The 23,166-nt window shown below is 42.1% G+C and overlaps 1 long non-coding RNA gene and 6 other non-coding genes across 10 annotated transcripts; all 7 read left to right on the plus strand.

Annotated features, from left to right (window-relative positions):
- The first annotated feature begins 855 nt into the window (after positions 1–855).
- On the plus strand, positions 856–5,651 carry LOC134593735 (uncharacterized). Of its 4 annotated transcripts, none has more exons than XR_010090181.1 (8): positions 856–1,022; positions 2,443–2,511; positions 2,803–2,866; positions 3,124–3,153; positions 3,838–3,866; positions 4,134–4,199; positions 4,558–4,618; positions 5,386–5,593. It is a non-coding gene; the product is annotated as an uncharacterized LOC134593735 (long non-coding RNA). The 4 variants fall into 4 exon arrangements; XR_010090187.1 differs by having other exon boundaries at positions 1,008–1,029; XR_010090192.1 differs by lacking the exon at positions 856–1,022 and adding an exon at positions 5,625–5,651 and having other exon boundaries at positions 2,238–2,511; positions 5,386–5,415.
- Positions 2,231–2,364, plus strand: LOC134576871 (small nucleolar RNA SNORA1). Its single transcript, XR_010085885.1, has one exon. It is a non-coding gene; the product is annotated as a small nucleolar RNA SNORA1 (small nucleolar RNA).
- On the plus strand, positions 2,543–2,672 carry LOC134576944 (small nucleolar RNA SNORA40). The gene has a single exon (XR_010085900.1). It is a non-coding gene; the product is annotated as a small nucleolar RNA SNORA40 (small nucleolar RNA).
- Positions 2,916–3,041, plus strand: LOC134576951 (small nucleolar RNA SNORA40). Its single transcript, XR_010085901.1, has one exon. It is a non-coding gene; the product is annotated as a small nucleolar RNA SNORA40 (small nucleolar RNA).
- LOC134576846 (small nucleolar RNA SNORA8) lies at positions 3,898–4,034 on the plus strand. Its single transcript, XR_010085881.1, has one exon. It is a non-coding gene; the product is annotated as a small nucleolar RNA SNORA8 (small nucleolar RNA).
- On the plus strand, positions 4,354–4,479 carry LOC134576892 (small nucleolar RNA SNORA18). The gene has a single exon (XR_010085891.1). It is a non-coding gene; the product is annotated as a small nucleolar RNA SNORA18 (small nucleolar RNA).
- LOC134576854 (small nucleolar RNA SNORA8) lies at positions 5,437–5,575 on the plus strand. Its single transcript, XR_010085882.1, has one exon. It is a non-coding gene; the product is annotated as a small nucleolar RNA SNORA8 (small nucleolar RNA).
- Positions 5,652–23,166: the final 17,515 nt, after the last annotated feature.

Raw genomic sequence — 23,166 nt, forward strand, 5'->3', positions numbered from 1 at the left:
TAGGGGAGACGAAAAAATTAAATAAAAATGTAAATAATATTATAATAAGATAAAAAAAATTAATAATATTTTTAAAATTTAATATTAAAATAATTAAAAAAAAAACCAATAATAATAAAAATGTCCTCCCCCCACCAAGGTTACACACTCTGCATCACATACACAAACACACTCTGCATCATATACACACACTGCATGATACACACACACTGCATTTATACAAACACACACACTCTGCATTATATACACACACACACTGCATTCATTATATACACACACTGTAAAAAAATATTCAATTAATATAATTTTTGGGGATCTAATTTTATTTAGAAATTTACTAGTAGCTGCTGCATTTCCCACCCTAGTCTTATTCTCTAGTGAATACGTTTTTCCAGTTTTTTTTTGTGGCAAAATTAGGGGCCTTGGCTTATATTCGGGTTGACTTATACACGAGTATATACGGTATCTCATTTGCACAGAATGATTTCTAAACACATTTATTGTAGTCTAAAAGAACATTAACGGGAGTCTTATTGTTGAGGTGCTCTGATATACAATTAGCCACACCATCAATATGGTGCTTTTCCATAAAGGGATACTTTAGGCACCAAAACAACTTCATTATGGTGCTAGCAGGGCCCTGGAGGCACTTTTGCCTCAAGGGGTTAAACTGTTCTTGATCGGTTTAACCACAAATGTTGCTCTTTTTTTCTGTTTTTCTTTTCTTTATTTTACATATGTCTAGATTCTGTGTTTGTGTGTAAACAGAAATGTAAAACGGACTATCTTCTACCACTCTAAAATGGACATATCAGGTTGTGATCCAGTTTTGACCATAATAAAGATGGCCGCCGTGGGGTTTGGTTCTGGCAGATTTCCATGAGTCATACATAGTTATATAGCCGCATGACCAGGCGTGCGAATGCAATCGCGAGAGTATGACGTCACCCTCAGCGATCTCAGAGGGCTATATAAGAGGAACACACGCCATTTTCTTTCTCATTGCTCGGCTGTCCTTGCTGGTAGGTGGTGAGTTGTGTTCTATATTTCTTTTTTTTAAATTTATTTTATTTTTTTACTTGCTGCCTGCCCATTTGCACTGCATTGTGTTATTTGATGTTTGCAGACAGGTTTCCGTCCAAATAATTTTCGAGTTAACATTCATGCTTTACACGTGTCCATCAGGTTTTGTTCCTGCAAATAAAGCTCTCTGACTTTGAATGCACTTGGAGCTCTTCCTGTACCTGCTGCTGGCAATGCCATCTTCTGTCCACCTCTTGGATATTAATTTCTGGTGGTTTTTATTTTTTTATAATCTTTAATTTGTGTATACTGGGTAAGTAGTTAAACTACTGAAGTGGTTATGGCTCTTAATCCATGCTGCTCTTAGTAATTGGCTACTTATCGATGTAAACTCATGTTGTGCAGTGTTTTAGCATTTCTTCCTGTCTGAAGCTCCCAGCAGGCCCGATATGCAGTGCATTTCCCTGCCATGGCAGCCCTTACTCTAATGGACATATTGGGTTATTACAAATCACGCCCAATCCAGGGAGTCCCCACTCCTTTCTGTCTGCTCTCTCTATTGCTACAATAGGTTCTACATGTGTTTTTTTTTTTTTATTTTTTTTTTTATTTCAGCCTTCCATGCTATTGTCCCCTGTGCTTTAATCTGCTACAGATGTCTGTACAGTAACATATAACCTTAACCCCTTAAGGACCAAACTTCTGGAATAAAAGGGAATCATGACATGTCACACATGTCATGTGTCCTTAAGGGGTTAAAGAATGGCATCAGGGGACTCGAGACACAATAACCAGTGAAAGTTGGTGTTCTTTAAAGGGTCACGCTAAGCACCCTGACAGCTTTAGTGATTGGAGTCTTTGTTCAGCATTTTTCCGTTAAAAGCATTCCAAGACAAAGCTCCATGCTGCGGAGGTGTAACTACATCTCTGATTGCTGAGTTAAGGATAAATCTGCATTTCTATTTGATTTTTTTTGCATCTGATGGCATGCAGGCTACAGTCAAATGGCAGCAGGCACAACCTCCCCCACCCCATTCTGGCTGCACCAGGAGTTGCCATCTAATCCAAAACTCAGCCATAAATCTGGTGTAACTTGTACAGTCTTTATAGGAGAGCCCATGTACATTCATAATGGATCAGTCATTAAATGTGAATTAATTTAATAGTGTTTTTTTTTTTGAGGAGGGGGGGGGGGGGTGTTGTAAGACGCCTTGTCTTTTCTTGTAGGCACAATTCTGCATGAATGTGTCAGTTGTTACAAGGCAAAATTAAAAGTACAGGTTTTGCTTCCATCATGCTAAATATTCTGTTGCAGTGATGACAATGAGACCTGTCACATGTTAGCCTTTTGCATATTGACTTCATAATGTTTACCACATAACCACTTCATTCAAGGAATGTCTTAACTTCTCTCCTCAGGTTGAAACTTTTGAAATGTTTTTGTCTGACTTTCATATAGTCTTCTACCGGGACAGGGCTCCATGATGGGTAAGATTAATGTAAAACTTGTTTTAATTAAAGCACTTGTGTTTTTGTTGTACCTTTTTGTGTTGGTACAGACTTAAAACTAGTGCTGATAATAAACCCTTCTCTTGCAACCCACAACAAATTGTCTTGTATGAGTTGTGTTACTTATGGGAAGGGACAATATTTTAGCTTGTATGTTTATTATAATTCTTAACTGGTATTGCAATGAGACCTGTCTTTATGAAAACTATCTTGCTAATGATTTCTCAATGGCTTTCTGGAATGCGTTCAAACTTTAGCTTCTCTCCTCAGGTTGAAACCTTTGACATGCATTGTCAGAAAATGTACTCCTTTACTGGAAAAGGGCTCCATGACGGTAAATTGTTTGTGTTCCCCGTCTTTTGTTTTAATTTAAATGAAATGAATGCACTTGTGTCTCTGTACCTCTTTATTGGTACAAACTTAAAAGAAGTGCTGATATTAAAACCTTCTCTTGCGACCCACAACATTTTTGTCCTGTATGAGTTGTGTTACTTATGGGAAGGGACAACCTTTAGTTTAGCCAGTCACCTAAAAATCTTAATTTGAGATCTCTATATGCCTTATAAATTTATTTTTTTTTCCCCCTCTTAGATCCCATCTGAAATATGTATCTTAAATAAGGTATGTTAATCATTTAATTGTTTAGAAGTACAAACAGAGGCAACAGATCTTTAACAGAATTTTATTCTATAGCAATCACCGATGTGAGACCTTTATGAACGGTTTCTTTAACTCTATGGTATTGCCATCTTTGGCCAAACATCATATAGACAAATTAGTATCTTAATGAACTCTTTCACTCAAAGGGAGACTATAAGCATGCAAATGGCTTTAGTTAGTGGAGTAGTTTTGAAGTATTGATGCCCCTGCAGTCTCACTGGTATAGTGTCTATTTAAGTGTTAAATAACTTTGTTTATGCAGGTGTATACACTCCTACCCTGCATGTAACCCCTAAAATCATTACATCTTTCCAGGAGATGTTTAAACTTGCTATATATTGCACAGTTGGCCTGCATGAGCCTTGTTTGTAATTAAAGTTAAATTAACAGTGCAGGATAGAATACATCCTATATCGCTAGTGCTGCATAAACAAATGTTCTAACTCCTCAATGATAAAGAATTGGTGTCCTTTAACACTTCTAGCAGTCAGTGTTCACTTGTGTTGATGATTGGCAATGTTCAACTGCTCTGAGTCAGAATGATGGAATAATATGCTTTTCTGAACAAAGTGATATCTTTACACAATGTATTAATCCGCCCTGGCCTAAATTTTTTGATGTTTGTTTATTTTCCTCTCCTTTCAGGTTAACAGTGGCATAGCTTGCTGGAAAGGGTAAGCCTTAATTGTTTTTTTTGTTTTTTTTTGCACTGAATGGTATCTGCACTCAGTAGCACTACCTACTGTGGTGTTCATTACGCAGTGCAATATAAACTCCAACTGGCATCGTTGGTTTTCAAGCCTTCTTGTGTTTGTGAACCTGGTTTTTATGTTGATACATTATTATATTCTTAGCTGTGGCATTGGGGGAGGCAGTTGGCCCACCTCTATCACAATAGTGATGCATATCTTTATTTATATTTTTGTCCCTCTTTCATTTAGCATTTGGATGTGAACATGACCAGTAAATCTGAAAATTTGAGACCCTTTCATTAGCAAACTGCTCTGGTAAGTATTGCTACTCTATTTCACTGACTGCATTTTGTTAGTCTTATGACACATGACTAGATTGTAAGCTTGCTTCATGACCAGTAGGTGAAAAGGGCAATGCCCAAACATTTTGTTGGAATTGTCCTAAAACTGTGTACCACCATTTGTCTCTCTTGAGGTCTATCCCGATGGGTCTTTGATGTAGGACCATATCGTTGGAAATGCCTCAGAAATTAATCTTGCAGTTTCGCTTTACCTGCTAACTTTATCTTTAGTGGGATAAAACTGCATTACACTGAATAATTTTATTTTATAATTTCTTTTTCCATTCCTGACGCAAATAAAAAAAAAAAAATTTTGTTTCTCTTTTTTTTAGGTGATTCTTGTCCGGTGTCAGAATTAGAGGTTTCAAATGTTGAAGATGTAATATTTAAGAGGTAACTTTGCAATTAAGAACTTTCAGAGCTCAAAGTGGAATGTTGCTTTGACTAGGTTTCCCTGGTTAAAAAAAGTAAAGAGCCACTTGTTAGTATGGGCTAGAACAATGCTGTACAGTCTGGCAGCCATGTTTATATGTAGATTGCTCTGCATTATCTAAGCATACATCAGATGTGTTAAAGTAATCTATGCTTGAAGTATCAACATCTTGTAAAGATGATAAATGATCTTTACATACTTATAGTTTCTGAATCTGCTCTAAATACCCAGGCAAGCCATATACTGTTTTGCTGAGAACATAGCTTGGTAGCTTCTCATTCTAGCCATTTGGGGAGTTTATGGAATTCAGGTTAATCACTGACAAGCATCACTTCTTCCATGAGTGAAATGAGTGCTGCAGGTAGATGGCAGCCATACTGCAATTGCCATTAGTCTGCTCCATTCAGTCTGCATTTCAAATCAGTTCATATGATGAGATTTCACTGTTCAACTGCTGTATGACTGATGTGTGAACTAACATTATGAACTTCTGACAAGAACTGACTTAATGCAAGATTAGGGTTGGTGACCTTATTCTAGCACACTTCTGCTTTAAGATGTCAAATGGGTGGCATAATTTCTGCTTTTAAAATATGAAGTATTCTGTTAAGCTGGAGACTTGGTAAACCTAATTACCACTTATACATTGTTTCAGGTACTGCATAATTTTTGGGTTTTTGACATGTCATTTAAACTAGTTGCCCATTAACTCTTTTCCATGTTTTAGGTGAAAGCTATCCATTAAACTGAAGATGAGGTGAGTGGTCTTTCAGCGTTCTGCACTGGATGGTATCTGCACCCAATGGCAATTTCCTGTTGTGGTGTTCATTACGCAGTGCAAGATAAACTCAGCAACTGGCATCGTTGGTTTTCAGACCTCTTGTGTTTGCAAGCCTGGTTTTTATGCTGTGACATTAATTTCTATCTAAGGCCTGTCAAGGAATAACCGTTTGTTTTTAATTTTAGGGAACACATCAGAATCCTTGTTTGGAGGTAAACTTTCTTTTTTTTTTTATATATATTAGAACACTTGCTTATTGTAAAGTAAAAGTGGTCATTACCAAAGCTTCTATGAACTTCAGTTTCTAGTTCGCTGTGGACATGACCAAAAAGTAAATGTCACTTGGCTTTCTGATGCTGTAGATGTATATGGCTAAGCCTTTTGTCATACAGTTTCATATGCTTTTTTTTTTTTTACTTTTGTCTGCTTGCCACCATTCCAACCTGTGAGTGTAACTAAACAAGGTTTTAACATCCATGTGCTTCTTTATTTCAGAAGCGGCCTTTTCAGTGACATGAGGTAAGATTTGTGCTACAAATAGCTAGTGCCCTGCTTATAAACTGATGTCTGTGAAACCTTTAACATATTCACCTATACTGTAATAGGGTCACTTCAAAGAGAACTTGTCTGGCTTTCAAACCACTTGTTCTTACGCGATGACCCTAAAGCATAATCTTCTACAGGATACTATGGGCACTCTGTGATGTGTACCATGGTCTATTTTAGAGGAGATATCTGTTGAATTTCATGGCCTATTTAAATTGCTACATTTACAATTGGCTGAACTCTTTCATCTTTATTACAGGTTTAAAAGAAGGAAGTCCTGTTGTCTGCTTGCAATGAACTTGTGAAATAAAGATTTTATATTCAAATTTGGCTACTAGTATCTTTGCTTTCGTGCTGTGATCTAATTTTTCAATGTAAAACCTACTACCTCTAGCACGGGAAGGTGTGTATGCTAACCTGTAAATAAAAGCTTGATTGTAAACTATTCTATAGCAGCAGTGTTGTGTGGTAATGTATTAAGCATGAATTAGTGGAAGAAGTTGCTATATTGTGCTGTATGAATGGCTAGAGAGTTTAATAGTGGTGTTGGTCTGCCTTCTAAACCTGTCTGGGGTTAGACTTGTCAGAATGGAGAGTGAGGCTTGTGGCTGGGAACATGTAGCTACAATTACAAAGCATAAGGTTGCTCTAAATCGCAAACTAACAATGTTACACTTCTGACTCTTACATGTGAAGATATACAAAGTCAAAATGAAGTGCATCTTTGAGGCATTGGTTGGTCTACAATACAAATATTTTAAGGTTGTGTTGTTTAAATGTTCAATGCAAGAAAAATATGCAGTGAATTTACCTGGGAGTAGCTATTCCATACTACTTGCAGAATTATGCTGCTACATCTGTTTGAGGGTGGGTTTAATACCCGCTCAGGGACTGATTGTGCAAAATTAAAAAAACATCAGGAACTAAGTCTTCCCATAACAGAACATTCTTGTGAAAGTGAATCACTTTAATCCCAGAAGAAAAGTAAATATTCTGCATTATATCCATTGTGATGTTTTTTGGTTTGGCATCTTAAAAGGCTGTTCACAATTGCACATTAATTTTATGCCTGAACAGAGGCATTTAAAAAGCAATGCTAACACTTGGTGGTTGGATAGGAATTATCTTCTGGGCTGTCAGTCACCCTGCTGGTTGGTAGTGGAAAAATAATTAAACTTTTATTTTTTTTAATCAAAGTATGTATTAATATAATCTTATATAATATGTAGTATTTTAATATAAGTATATATTAAAATACACTTAGAATGACATTATATAATCTTTATATATACATATAATTACAAAAATAAAATATTAAATATATACATCCGTAATTTTGTTCATATATAGGTAACAAAATACACTTAGAGACATTCTTTATCTATATATACACATGTAGACTTATTCAATGCTTTCATATGAGGATCTGAAATGATGCTGGACTCTGAGGACGTCCAGCGTCATTTCAGTGCAAATTTTTTATTTCCCTCAATCGCAGAAGTGGCTATCAGGGAGACGGCCACTAGAATCTGGATTAACCATGTAATGTAAACCTGGCACTCAGACCACTTCATTGAGCTGAAGGGGGCTGGGTGCCTATAGTGGTCATTTTAAGGATGAAGTGAATTGCTCAAGTTCTGAACCTGAGTTATGTCTGTGCAACCACAAGTTACTTCCCTTACATGAAGTTCATACACACTTAATAGGACTTTTAGTCATCAAATATTTACAAATGAAACCTAATTTAATCTGAATCTCCACACTAGATTTTTTTTAATTAAACGTCATCGTGTTTTACTGCCATAAACAAATATCGATTTATACAAAGATTAAGCACTGTGCTTACAGCAGCAGCTTAGTATCCAACAGCTTAACATACATAGTAAAAACAAAACATTACCTGTGCTCTAGCCTAAAATCCCATGTGCATTTAAACAAAATGGAGGCTCTTTAGTTTTTATTCCAATTGCCATTTGAATATATAAGCTCACCTGCCACATTAAGGCAAGCCTCAATAGGTGAGTTCCTACACTAGCCATTAGCTATGCTATCAGCCAGGAATCTCCGGTGGGACAGGAAGGGGTATTTTATAAACACTTTCACATTTAACCCTTTATATGGCTTCTACACATACAATAAACTTTGCTGGTATCACAAAGTAAAAACATCTCTAATGAGACAGGAAGGGGTATATTTTAAACCCTTTCACATTTTGTCCATACATAAAAAAAACCTCCCATGTTCAGGGTTTGAGTTCCCCCCCCCCACAGTTGGTGTCAAATATAGGGTAGGGTCTACTAACTTCAGAAGTTGCCCCTACTCCCTGAGATGGCATGCTGTTTGCAAAAGTGATGCCAGTAATCAAAGACAACAACATGGGGTATTCCAGAATTCATGTTAAAGGACCACTCTAGTGCCAGGAAAGCATACTCGTTTTCCTGGCACTAGAGTGCCCTGAGGGTGCCCCCACCCTCAGGGACCCCCTCCCGCCCGGCTCGGGAAAGGGGTAAAAACTTACCTTTTTCCAGCGCTGGGCGGGGAGCTCTCCGCCTCCGTTCCTCCCCGTCGGCTGAATGCGCACGCGTGGCAAGAGCTGCGCGCGCATTCAGCCGGTCACATAGGAAAGCATTCATAATGCTTTCCTATGGACGCTTGCGTGCTCTCACTGTGATTTTCACAGTGAGAATCACGCAAGCGCCTCTAGCGGCTGTCAATGAGACAGCCACTAGAGGAAATAGGGGAAGGCTTAACTAATTAATAAACATAGCAGTTTCTCTGAAACTGCTATGTTTATAAAACAATTAGTTAACCCTAGCTGGACCTGGCACCCAGGCCACTTCATTAAGCTGAAGTGGTCCTTTAAGTCTTTTTGTTGGCCACTGTGGGGGGTGCAAATGCTAGGGCCTGTCCATTTCAGTGTTTATACAGGGGATTTCACAAACTGTCAGGCTCTGCTGCCCTAATGTCTTTAAAGCCCACCTTTAGGAGATCATAGCACATGAAAATACAGAAAGGGGTACTAGTTCCTTAAATGGACTCTCCAGTGCCAGGAAAACAATCCGTTTTCCTGGCACTGCAGATTCCCCTCTCCATCCCACCACCCATCCCTGCTTGCTGGAGGGGTGAAAACCCCTTCAGTGACTTACCTGAGACCCCGCCGATGTCCCTCGGCGGTCGTCGCTGCTCCTCCCTTTTCATCACGTTAGCTGGCGGGGGAGACCTAATGCGCATGTGCATTAGCGCTCTCCATAGGAAAGCATTGAAAATGTTTTTCAATGCTTTCCTATGGGGAATTGAGAGACGCTGGAGCACAGAAAACCTGTGATATGAAGCAGGAAGTGCCCTCTAGTGGCTATCTAGTAGACAGCCACTAGGGGAGGAATTAACCCTGCAAGGTAATTATTGCAGTTTATAAAAAACAAAAACAATTACAGTTGCAGGGTTAAGGGTAGTGGGAGTTGGCACCCAGACCACTCCATTGGGCAGAAGTGGTCTGGAGTGTCCCTTTAATTTTTTCCCCTTTCCCTTCTTCCTGAAGTCCTAGCTGAACCTCGAAACAACAGAAATGTGCAATGGCTGAACATGTTTTCAGGTCTATTCAGTGAACTGCATGTTATGTATATATTTAGCAGCACACTGCCCATTTTCACGCCCTTTTGTCTGATTTGGTTACGGAACCAGATTTGGCTGACACACAGTCTCTATATAAATGATGTGGAAAGTATGTACGCAACAGCAATCATTACTAGTTCAACAAAGGGCAACTACTAAAGCACCATTGTGATAACGTGGCATTCAAATTCAGTGCTGCTTAGATCCCTTTAAATTCATTCATAACACTGCAGCTGGTCAGTATTTCTGGGCTGCATGTTTTATAAGGGAGGACCCCCAAATTTAAATATCTGCCTAGCTTTGACCATAGCGTAACCAGCTAGAAGCAAGCTGCATTCATAATTAAATGTAATCTGAAGACAGCCTGTAGATGATGGTCACAGACAACTATATTCTGTTTTAACTAGGAAACCCATCTCATATCAGATTTGAATTCAGGGTTTGGGAGAGTGGTGTCGTTGGGGTTAGCTGTAGGGTGAGTGTGTTTTATGGTAATGGTAAGATTAGGGTAGATATACATAGTTATTGAAAACATTGTGTGAGGGGTGTGGTGTTGGCATATGTTTAGTGGTAACTACCAACACTGCCACTGCTATTTAGTTACATTGGATGTGTAAAAATGATTACAGGCAGAAATGGGAAATATGCATTTTACTCCCATAAAGATTTTCATCATAAATAAGATTGTGAATGTATATTGGATATTAAATTATAGCCTTTTCTATCCTTTATAAAACAATGTATAATATGCATGGGAGCATGTAAAAATAAACCCTTAAAGGGACACTATAGTCACCTGAACAACTTTAGCTTAATGAAGCAGTGTTGGTGTATAGAACATGCCCCTGCAGCCTCACTGCTCAATCCTCTGCCATTTAGGAGTTAAATCCCTTTGTTTATGAACCCTAGTCACACCTCCTTGCATGTGACTTGCACAGCCTTCCATAAACACTTCCTGCAAGGAGAGCCCTATTTAGGCTTTCTTTTTTGCAAGTTCTGTTTCATTGAGATTTTCTTATCCCCTGCTATGTTAATAGCTTGCTAGACTCTGCAAGAGCCTCCTGTATGTGATTAAAGTTCAATTTAGAGATTGAGATACAATTATTTAAGGTAAATTACATCTGTTTGAAAGTGAAACCAGTTTTTTTTTTTTTTTTTTTCATGCAGGCGTGAGGTGTGGCTAGGGCTGCATAAACAGAAACAAAGTGATTTAACTCCTAAATGACAGTGAAATTGCAGGGGAATGATCTATACCAGGGGTAGGCAACCTTCGGCTCTCCAGATGTTGTGGACTACATCCCCCATAATGCTCTTACACACATAATGCTGGCAAAGCATCATGGGAGGTGTAGTCCAAAACATCTGCAGAGCCGAAGGTTGCCTATGCCTGATCTATACACTAAAACTGCTTTATTTAGCTAAAGTAATTTAGGTGACTATAGTGTTCCTTTAAATTACCTTGGAACAATAGTGCAAATTGTAGGTTTTATTTTGGTTTGGAACTTGGTCAATTAAGAGGTTAAGATTTCAGAGATATTACTGCCAAGGTTCAGTATATTCCTTTGGAAAAGGAAAAGCCTCTACAGTTTCCATTCCATTGGTTCTTCATTTAACAGTCCATTTGTTCTTGCAAGGCAACCTCTGAACATTTGAACAGCAGCTTGCAAACCCTTAGGATTTCAAAATCTATCCATTCAATCTTTTTGTATAAGCTTTAGAGAATAAAAAGTATAAGGTAAAGGGAAACCCCCACTGCGAGTAGAGGAAAAGGTAATTTTGAAATCCATCTCTCGTGGGCCTAGTCATGTTTATGCCACCGAGCCGACATTTTAGGAAAGGGAATTTTGGACACTGGCTGTCAGCTTGTCCACTAGGAAGTTATTCGCAACTTTGGCAATAATCTCCTGTAGAAAAGAAATTGTATCCTTAAACCATACAGCCGGCAGGGTAACTAAAGTGATTTTACTAAATAGCATTTGAGAATGTGCTGGGAAGCCCTTCATAGGACAAGATAACAGCGTCCAGGGGTTTGAATAAAGAAAAAAACATATAAAAAGGTTTCCAATAGGTAGCCACTTTGTGACAGGTACAGCACAAATGAGCAATAGCACCTCAATAGATGTGGTGGTAGATAAAATCAAAGATACATGATAAATGGGTACATTTACTGCCCAAATAAGACATGCCATGAAATCTTTTAGCATAGTATGGTAGGAAGGTCAGATGTCCTGATCAAGGCGCTCGCAGCGCTTAGTTTCCCACTGGGAGAGTCATCTTTACCATATTTACTAACCATCCTGCTTCCATCTACCCTTCTTTCACTTCATGTATTTTTTATTTATTATAACCCAAATTACAGAATAAAAAGGTGGGAAATTGAGAGATCAATTAAATCCTGATTGTGCCATAGGTAACAGTGTTTATTTTTTGTGATTATCTGTGACCTATCTTCTGTTATCTCCTGCAAATAAATATATTTTTAAAAAAGCCACAGAGGCCGCAGAATCTCCAGCAGGTATCGGTGGATGTCTTACCTATTCTAAATAATTGCACAGAGGTGGTGTACCACCTAAAGAGCACTAAAGAGCACCTTATATATTTGTTGCAAATATTTCTCACACATTGCCACACACATCACTCACAGCGGCCCAAACGTATCACTCACACAGATACACATACCACTCACAGCTACCCACACAGAACACAGCTAGCCTTATACATTACACTCTGAAAGCGACAAAGCGTACATGCCCACACCATATATCAACATTTTAATAAACATTCACATTACATAACATTCAAAAAAATAACATAGGTGAGAATGTCCTGCTGCATATCCTATTGAAATAGGCTGACCTCTTTATTGTACAAGTTTCTTTGTTACACCACTCTTACCTGCCTCTGTTGATTGATACACTATTGTTAATTAATTGCATAATGTACGTTTGCTTTGTTATACTTAGTATATTATTTTCAAAACTCTACTTTTGTATTACAGGATATAATTTTTTATTACGCCCCTCATGCTTGTCCTACCGTTAAAGATGCATGACAGAACATTTCTGTCATTTACTAACGTTAACCCCAGATCGAGCACCCGATCGCGTTGTCCCTGCAGCAGTGATATCTGAGTGAGCTCATGTGCTGCTGTGATCTGTTTTTTGTTTTTTTTAAACTTTTTATTTATTATTTTTAACCCTCATGGGTTAAAGTTAATATATTAATTAAATATTTGAAAATTATATATTTTGCTGGGGGGTCGAAGTTAGTGGTGAATTTGGTGTTAGGCTAACTAGTGGTTAATGTTAAAAAAGCTTTAAAAAGTAAAAAAAATAAAAAATAACAGGGATCAAAATGCCTACAGGGATCAAAATACAGATCACATATCTGATTTTTTTTTTTTTTTTTTAACCCTCAGGGGCTCAATTTATTTCATTAAATTATTTCAAATATTTTAGAATTATATTTTTTGCTAGCTGGGGTGGGTGGGAGTTATGGGCAATTGGGGAATTTACTGTTAGTGCTGCTTACTGCTAGTTGGGTTAACGGTAAAAAAAAAGTTTTAAGAAAGTTTTTAAAAATTTAATAAGTAAAAAAAATAAGTTTTTAAAAGTTTGGGGGGCCTCATGGCGACTGGTGATGCTTTACATGAGCTCCGGGCTCAACTAATGATTTAAGCAGACTTTTATACCTACCAACTTCACCAATGATTTCAAAAGTCACTCACCTGTCCTAGGAAGAAGTAGAGGAGAAAATTGGAGGCCAAATTGGCACTATCTTGTGCAGCTGACAGAAACCTTGATGGTGCCTGGTAAAACTGCGGGGTGGGAGAGGCGGCCAATGACCTGTCCTCCAGAAACACGTACATTGTAGCCCCAATTCCCCACCCCCTCAGGACCCAGGGGGGAGGGGTTATTCCAGCCACCACTGGCAAGCACTAGCCTGCTACACCACCTGAAGCTGATCTCAAGTCGTCTGGTGAGTCGGAGCGTGGGCGCTCAACTGTCAAAATGGTTGCCCCACTACCCCACAAATGCACACCCAAATGAATAAGCTCCTCATGGCTTTTTACCACATCTGCCAGCAATTCTGGGAGAAGCTACGTCAACGGAGACTTACCTCACCCCCTGCTGGTCCTGCCCCTGCTCTCAGGAGCCGTCCCATCCGACGGGCCCTCAGGTCTTAACACCCACAGCGCTTCCCTAAAGGGACAGCGCAAAGGAAACTGCGTGGTCAGAAGCTGCGAGAAACACCAACTTCACATTGCACAGACCCCCAAGGTACAGGGGCTGCGATCCACTACGCTTCCAACTTTGCCGACCTGACCAAGAGACACACACATCAAGCTACTGCCAGGGGGCTGCATCAACAGCAGGAGGGGGGCCCATGGAGCGCCAACACTCCTCGGGGCTGAGGCATGGAGATCAGTGGCACCATCGACTCATGAACAACAAGCAGCAGGACAGTCACGCCTCACACATCATGCGCAAGAGAATGGGAGCCTCAATGAGAGAGGAAAAGAGCTTGGCCTACTCGCGGCATAGAGTTAAGCAATCTGGCGACATCAACACACTCTGAGTGCCCCCTCCTAGCACTCAGCAGAGAGACCCAAGCTCCTCCAATACGTTTCAAGACTGACTGCTCCTTATATTAATATCTGCTGGTTAGTGGTATTATTACTGCTTCCTCTGTCAGTTAGTTATAAAGAAGTAGAAAAAGGTGGCACCACAGAGATAATATGTACAATTAAATATAAGCAAGTAGTAATATAGAAATAAAAAATGATATATAATACAGAGAGAGAACAATACAAAAATAATAGGTATATATATATATATATATATTTGTGCTTGGAATTTATCTAATATGTAATGGGATGTAGAAGGAGAAGCAAAGTTGGTTGAGGTGTGCCGAAACCAACGTACAAGTAGGCCTGTAAAAGAGGGCCCACAAAGGTGAATTGTAAATATAGATGGGTGTAGGTGGGTGGGGACAAACAGCTTGCATGACAAAGGTAAGTAGGGGGGGTAGGGTTTATATAGGCTATAGGATCATAACTCCTCCCACAAATTCAGGCCAAATGGCCTTCCAACTTGTGCCCGGAATTTATCCAATATGTAATGGGATGTAGAATGAGAAGCAAAGTTGGTTGAGGTGTGCCGAAACCAACGTACGAGTAGGCCTGTAAAAGAGGGCAAAAGAAGATTCAAAGAAAACACACTTTATGCAAGTTTATACAGCGTGGGTACTGAAAGCTTGTGAGAAGCTTTTACTCTGATTGAGGTATATATGTAACTGCGCTGAGGATTGCCCGTGGCTCCGACCAGGGCCAGATTAAGAGCCCAGGGGGCCTGGTGCTGACAATTATGATGGGCCTAATTACAAAATCTAATTGACCAAAAACACTAAAACAGTCCTACCTCCTAAGCGTCATGTATCTGATGGAGATGGTGCTGGAGAGAAACTCATAGGATGCAGCTATGAGAAAACACATACCCTATACTAATCATACGCTTTCATCTTTCAAGTAAACCCATACCCACTAACAGCAGTGTCCAGTAAAGCAGGAAGTATATGGATCGCGTAAAAGGGTTGGCCACTGACAAATCACATAACCAGAACTGCCGAAAGAGGCAAACATACACAAAAAAGGGGCATGTCTGTGTCCCCATGTCTCCCAGTCCCTTAGCGTCTGTGTCCCCATTTCTCCCAGTGTCCCCATGACACCAGGGGACATTGAGAGACATTGGGGCACTGGGAGACATGGGGACACTGAGATACTAGGGAACACTGGGAGATCTGGGGACAGTGAGATTCTTGGGGACACTGAGTGACATGGGGACACTGGGTGACTTTGAGACATGAGGGGACACTGGGAGACATGGGGCACTGAGACACTGTGATACATAGGGGACACTGAGATATATAGGGGACACTGGAGACTTGATAAAGACCTGGGTACAGGGCAAAACATTGCAGTGTCCAATAAACCTGCTTAAATCTATCACAGTGAGTGCCTGAGATTTTTTTCTTTTATACTTGGGGACACTGAGAGACTTGAAGGCACTGTGAGACATGGGGACCCTGGGAGACTAGGGGACACAGACACTACGGACAATGAGAGACACCAGGGACACTGGGAGACATGGGACACTGAGACACTCTGATACATAGGGGGCACTGTGATACATAGGGGACACTGGAGACTTGAGTGCCTGAGATTTTTATTTTATACTAGGGGACACAGACACTGGGAGACATTGGGACACTGGGAGACTAGGGGACTTTGGGAGACTAGGAAACACTGAGGCACTAGGGACACTGGCACATTACGGACACTGAGAGACACCAGGGACACTACGAGACATGGGGATACTAAGATACTAGGGACACTGGCTGGGAGACATGGGGACACTGGGAGTGCCCCATATCTACCAAGTCTCAAAGTCGCCCAGTGTCCCCATGTCTCCTTGTGTCCCCCAGTGTCTCCATGTCTCTGTGTCCCCCAGTGTCTCAGTGTCCCCATGTCGCCCAGTGTCCCTTAGTGTTTGTAGCCCCATGTCTCCCAGTGTCCCTTAGAGTCTGTGTCCCCATGTCTCCCAGTGTCCCGATGTCACTAGGGTACTATGGGACACTTAGAGACATTGGGACACTGGGAGACATGGGGACACTCAGAGACTGGGAGAAACATGGGGACACTAGGGACACTGGGAGAAATGGGGACACTAGGACACTGGCTGGGAGACATGAGGACACTGAGAGACTAGGGCCACTGAGAGAGGGTCAAAATGTTGCAGTGTCACTGTGTCCCTATGTCAGGATCGGGACAGGGATCCAACACGCAGAGTACAAACAGGTACAGGGTATGTATACCGGACCTTAGAATGGCTGGACTAATGTAAGAGTAGTAAAGAATGGTCTAGAGACAAGCCGAGGTCGAGGGAACGAGAGAGCAGGTAAACGAGAGACAAGCCGAGTCAAAGGGTAATAGAGGTAAACGAGGTAGAACAGACAAGCCGGGTCAAAACCAAAGAAACTAACAGCATACAAGAGCACTGAGTGACTAGACAAGCTAGAACCACGACAGGGCAATGAACAAACGTAGAAAGGCCTCTTTTATACCCTGATCTAAACAGGTAATCACGCCCCCGACGAATCCTCATTCGTGCTTGGGGCTTGATTGACAGATCGGGTTGGGTTGTCGTCATGACGTCGGCTACTGAACGCCGCATCATAAAAGGAAGTGGATCCCTCGCGGCCGGCGTGTAAACGACCGAGGGAACCGCGAGGAACGAGTGATTCAACCCTTTTGCGAGGAAGAACGTCCAAGTGTCTCACCTCCACAGAGGTAGAGACGGCAGGTACCCTGACAGTACCCCCCCCTCAGAAACGCCCACCGGGCGGAAGGAACCGGGACGAGATGGAAAACGGGAGTGAAAAGCCCTGCGGAGGCGAGGCGCATGCACATCCTCCTGAGGTATCCAAGACCTCTCCTCAGGACCATATCCCTTCCAATCAACCAGATATTGTAACTTCCCCCGGGAGATACGAGAATCGATGATGGAATTGATTTCATACTCCTCTTGTCCCTCAACCTGAACAGAGCGAGGAGAGGATGCCGTGGAGGAAAACTTGTTACATATTAGGGGTTTTAACAAGGAAACATGAAAGGAGTTAGGAATGCGTAAGGCAGATGGAAGGGCCAGACGATACGCAACAGGGTTAATTCGAGTCAAGACCCTGTAAGGTCCAATATAACGAGGAGCGAATTTCATAGAAGGAACCTTCAAGCGAATGTTTTTGGTACTCAACCATACCCTGTCCCCTGGAACAAAGACTGGAGCCGCCCTTCTATGTTTATCAGCGTGTTTCTTGAACAACATGGAATTATGCAGAAGAATTTGTCGAGTCTGATCCCACAACTTCTTCAGATTGGCAACATGAACATCAACCGACGGTACTCCTTGGGAAGGAGAAACCGAGGGAAGAATGGAGGGATGAAAGCCATAATTCATGAAAAAGGGGCTAGAACGAGTAGAATCACAAACGAGATTGTTGTGTGCGAACTCTGCCCAAGGAATCAGACCAACCCAATCGTCCTGGTGTTCGGAAACGAAACAACGCAAATATTGCTCGATCTTTTGATTAGTGCGTTCAGCAGCTCCGTTAGACTGGGGATGATAGGCAGAAGAGAAATTCAATTTGATACCCATTTGAGAGCAGAATGACTTCCAAAAATGGGAAACAAATTGGGAACCTCTATCAGAAACTATTTCGGAAGGTATCCCATGTAAACGAAATATCTCTTTAGCGAATATCTCAGCCAATTCAGGGGAAGATGGAAGTTTAGGTAAGGGCACGAAATGAGCCATCTTAGTAAACCTGTCAACCACCGTGAGAATCACAGTCTGTTTTTTAGAAACAGGTAAATCGACAATGAAATCCATAGCCAAACAGGTCCATGGTTTCTCGGGAATTTCCAAGGGATGCAACAACCCACATGGAAGCGTCTGAGGTCGTTTAGTCTTCATACAGACCTCACATGCTTCGACGAAATCCCTAATATCTTTACGTAAGGTGGGCCACCAGAAATCTTTGGCTATTAAGGAGCATGTCTTACGAATGCCAGGATGCCCAGCCACCTTACTATTGTGAAAGCATTGTAGCAGTTCTAGTTGGAGTTCAGCAGGAACAAAATGCCGTGACTCAGGACTCTGTCTAGGAGCCAGATGTTGTAGCTTCATAATCTCGGCAAGCAACGGAGAATGAATCCTGAGGCTAGTGTTGGCGATAATATTGCATTTGGGAACTATAGAAGAGAAAACCGTCTCAGATATAGTAGAAGGTTCATGTTGGCGAGACAAAGCATCGGCCTTAGAGTTCTTAGAACCAGGTCTATAAGTGAGCACGTAATTGAAATGGGTGAGGAACAAGGACCAACGAGCTTGTCTGGCGGATAAGCACTTGGCCTCCCCAATATAAGACAAGTTCTTGTGATCCGTCAGAATAGTAACAGGATGCAAGGTCCCCTCCAATAAATGTCTCCACTCCTTTAAGGCCATGATAACAGCTAGTAGTTCCCTGTCACCAATATCATATCTGCTTTCAGTCCCAGATAGTTTCTTGGAGAACAACCCACATGGATGTAATGGTTTATCCACGCCTAACCTTTGAGACAAGATGGCACCTATACCTGTCTCTGAGGCGTCTACCTCGAGTAGGAAAGGTAAAGTCGTATCGGGGTGAACCAAAATTGGTGCAGAAGCAAAAAGTTCCTTAAGTGTCTTGAAGGCAACGAGAGCTTCAGTAGACCAAGTCTTAGTGTCAACCCCCTGTCTGGTCATATTGGTAATAGGAGCAATAATGGAAGAGTATCCTTTAATGAAGCGCCTATAGTAATTGGAGAATCCAATAAACCTCTGAATGGCCTTGAGACCCCTAGGTAATGGCCAATCTAAAATAGACTGGAGTTTATCCGGATCCATTTTAAAGCCTTCCCCAGAAATCACGTAACCAAGAAAGTTTAACTGAGATTGATCAAAACTACATTTCTCCAATTTGCAGTACAATCCATGTTGTAGGAGTTTGCGCAATACCCTTCTGACTTGTCTGTGGTGGGTCTCAATTTCTCTAGAGTGTATTAGTATATCATCTAAATATACAATAAAACAATCCTGTTGAAATTCCCTAAGAACTTCATTGATCAGATCCTGAAATACTGCCGGTGCATTACAGAGCCCAAAAGGCATTACCGTGTACTCATAGTGCCCATATCGAGTATTGAACGCTGTTTTCCACTCGTCTCCCTGCTGAATTCTCACCAAGTTATACGCCCCTCTGAGATCTAACTTGGTGAAAATCTTGGAACCCTTTAAACGATCAAAGAGCTCAGTAATCAAGGGAATTGGGTATGCATTTCTGATAGTTATTTTATTCAAACCTCGGTAATCAATGCAAGGCCTTAACGTACCATCCTTTTTATTCACAAAAAAAAAAACGGCCCCGGCCGGCGAGGATGATCTCCTAATGAATCCCTTGTCTAGATTCTCACGGATATACTCCTCTAAGACTAAGTTCTCCTTAGTGGATAAAGGATATACATTGCCCCTCGGAGGCATAGTACCAGGTAGGAGATTAATCTTGCAATCAAAGGACCTGTGTGGAGGTAAAGTATCAGCATTCTTCTTGTCAAAGACTGCCTTTAGATCTATGTATCGAGACGGTATTTGTAAGTCTGTAGACTGGGTGGAGTTAACCGGTGTATTACCTACGCAAAATGGTGAGACTTTCTGTAAACACCTGTCCTGGCAACCCTGACCCCATGAAGTTATCTCCCCTAGCTCCCAATCAATAATAGGGTTATGTTTCTTTAACCATGGATACCCCAGAACTATAGGAACAGAAGGAGAAGAGATAAGCATAAGAGATATATCCTCCTCGTGTAAGATACCAACAGTCAAAATAACAGGTATAGTCTCATGAGAAATCACAGGTTCAGATAATGGTCTACCATCTATGGCCTCAACGGCCAAGGGAGTATCTCTTAGCTGAGATGGGATAGAGTGTTTAGAAACAAAAACTTGGTCGATAAAGCTCTCAGCAGCTCCGGAGTCTATCAATGCCATAGTCTTTATTCAGTGGCGTACACACACTCCATGGGGCCCCGGTGCGAAACTGATCCGTGGGCCCCCCCTACCCTGACCCACTCCCCCCTGACTGTGCCCCCCCCCGACACATACATACAGACACAAACACATACACACACCCCCGACAGACACATACATACATACACACATGCAGACACATACATACAGAGACACACACGCAGACACATACATACAGAGACACACACACACATACAGAGACACACATACAGAGACAGACACACACATACACACATACAGAGACACAGACACACAATCATACACACACACAGAGACACAAACATACATACACAGACATACGTCTGTGATACACACACAGACAAAGACACAGACATACATACACACAGAGACACAGACAGACACACACATACAAAGACATACATACGGATACACACACACAGAGACACAGACACACATACATACAGAGACAGGCACATACACACATACAGAGACACAGACACACACATACATACACACATACAGAGACACAGACATACACACATACATACACATACAGAGACACAGACATACACACATACAGAGACACAGACATACACACATACACACAGACATACACACATACAGAGACACAGACATACACACATACAGAGACACAGACACACACACACATACAGAGACACAGACACACATACACAAAGACATACAGAGACACAAATACACAAAATGTTTCCTACCATGTGTGACTTTCCCTGGGGTCCAGTGGTGGCTCAGTCTGATGGGAGTCAGAGTTCCCACTCTGACTCCCTCCTCCTTTCGGTTTCCTCCCGCGCGGGCTCTCAGTATGCTGGGAGGAGTGACGTGCGGTCACTTCCTCCCAGCCGCGATGATGTAATCACAGGGGGCCGGTCGCGCTCTTGAAGTGCCCAGCGCAGACCGGGCCCCCTTACAATCCATGTCCATCGGGTGGCCCTGACATCATGGGCCACCCGATGAACCCCTTAACATGCAGCCCCGGCGGTTTGCCGCACGGGCCGGGGCCGCAAAGCGTGGCAGCTGCTACCCGGTCGCGGGGGTCCGCAGGGCGGCCGGGCCCCCTGGAGTGCCGGGCCCGGTCGCAGCTGCGACCCCTGCGACCGCGGTACGTACGCCACTGTCTTTATTACTCCCTTCTCCCATGCTAAAGAAACCGGTAGTAGAAGCCTGTGATCTCTATAATTGTGTATAGAGGACAAAATAGAAACACCCAAGGCCTGTCCTCTAGAGAAACTTAGGTGCGAGCGTTTCCCGGAAGATTAGGACAATTTAGGCGAAGGTGCCCTCTTACTCCACAATACATACACAATCCCTCCCTTCTTCTGTACTGTCTCTCCTCTTCTGAGAGGCGAGTATTGCCTATTTGCATAGGTTCAGAAAAAAATAGGATAGTGGTTTGAGGACTTTGAAATAAAGGCGCTAGTTTAGAGAAAAGGTCTATGAGTATTATCACGAGTGTTCTGTCTCTCTCTTAAACGTTCGTCAATACGAGAAATAAACGAAATTAAATCCTCCAAACTTTCAGGGAGCTCTCTAGTAGCCACCTCGTCTAGGATTACATCAGATAATCCGTTTACAAATACGTCTATATAGGCCTGTTCATTCCACTTAACTTCTGCCGCCAAAGACCTGAACTCTAGTGCATAATCCACAAGGGTTTGGTTATCTTGTCTAAGGCGCAATAGTAATCTAGCTGCATTGACCTTTCTACCTGGAGGGTCAAAAGTTCTTCTAAAAGCAGCGACAAAGGCATTATAATTATAGACTAACGGATTCTCATTCTCCCACAGAGGATTGGCCCATCTCAGAGCTTTATCAATGAGGAGTGTGATAATGAATCCAACCTTTGCCCTATCTGTAGGGTAAGAGCGAGGTTGTAATTCAAAATGAATACCAATTTGGTTTAAGAAACCACGGCACTTCTCCGGAGAACCACCATAACGTACAGGAGGTGTAATACGGGAAGAAGCACCTACAGTGGCTACTTCTAGACCTGAACTTACAGGAGAGATGGACGTAGCTCGCATCTCCTCCGGTGGATTACTAGATCGAGATAATAAAGCTTGCAGCGCTAGAGCCATCTGGTCCATTCTGTGATCCATGGCATCAAATCTAGAATCGGAAGAACCAACCTGAGTGTTTGTACCTGCAGGATCCATGGCCCTGTCGTAATGTCAGGATCGGGACAGGGATCCAACACGCAGAGTACAAACAGGTACAGGGTACGTATACCGGACCTTAGAATGGCCGGACTAACGTAAGAGTAGTAAAGAATGGTCTAGAGACAAGCCGAGGTCGAGGGAACGAGAGAGCAGGTAAACGAGAGACAAGCCGAGTCAAAGGGTAATAGAGGTAAACGAGGTAGAACAGACAAGCCGGGTCAAAACCAAAGAAACTAACAGCATACAAGAGCACTGAGTGACTAGACAAGCAAGACCCACGACAGGGCAATGAACAAACGTAGAAAGGCCTCTTTTATACCCTGATCTAAACAGGTAATCACGCCCCCGACGAATCCTCATTCGTGCTTGGGGCTTGATTGACAGATCGGGTTGGCTTGTCGTCATGAACGCCGCGTCATAAAAGGAAGTGGATCCCTCGCGGCCGGCGTGTAAACGACCGAGGGAACCGCGAGGAACGAGTGATTCAACCCTTTTGCAAGGAAAAACGTCCAAGTGTCTCACCTCTACAGAGGTAGAGACGGCAGGTACCCTGACACCCTAGTGTCTCAGGGTCCCCATGTTCCCCAGTGTCCCAATGTCTCACCGTCCCCATGTCTCGCAGGCTCGGAGCTGCTGTCTGGACTCTCTGCGCAGATCTGCTTCCCCGCGGGTCAGTGAGTAGAGAGAGGCAGGGAGGGAGATGCTGTAACTTCTTATCCCTGCCTCCACACAAACAGGTGCGGGTATTG

Source organism: Pelobates fuscus, chromosome 1 (genome assembly GCF_036172605.1).
Source record: "Pelobates fuscus isolate aPelFus1 chromosome 1, aPelFus1.pri, whole genome shotgun sequence".
Classification (NCBI taxonomy): domain Eukaryota; kingdom Metazoa; phylum Chordata; class Amphibia; order Anura; family Pelobatidae; genus Pelobates; species Pelobates fuscus.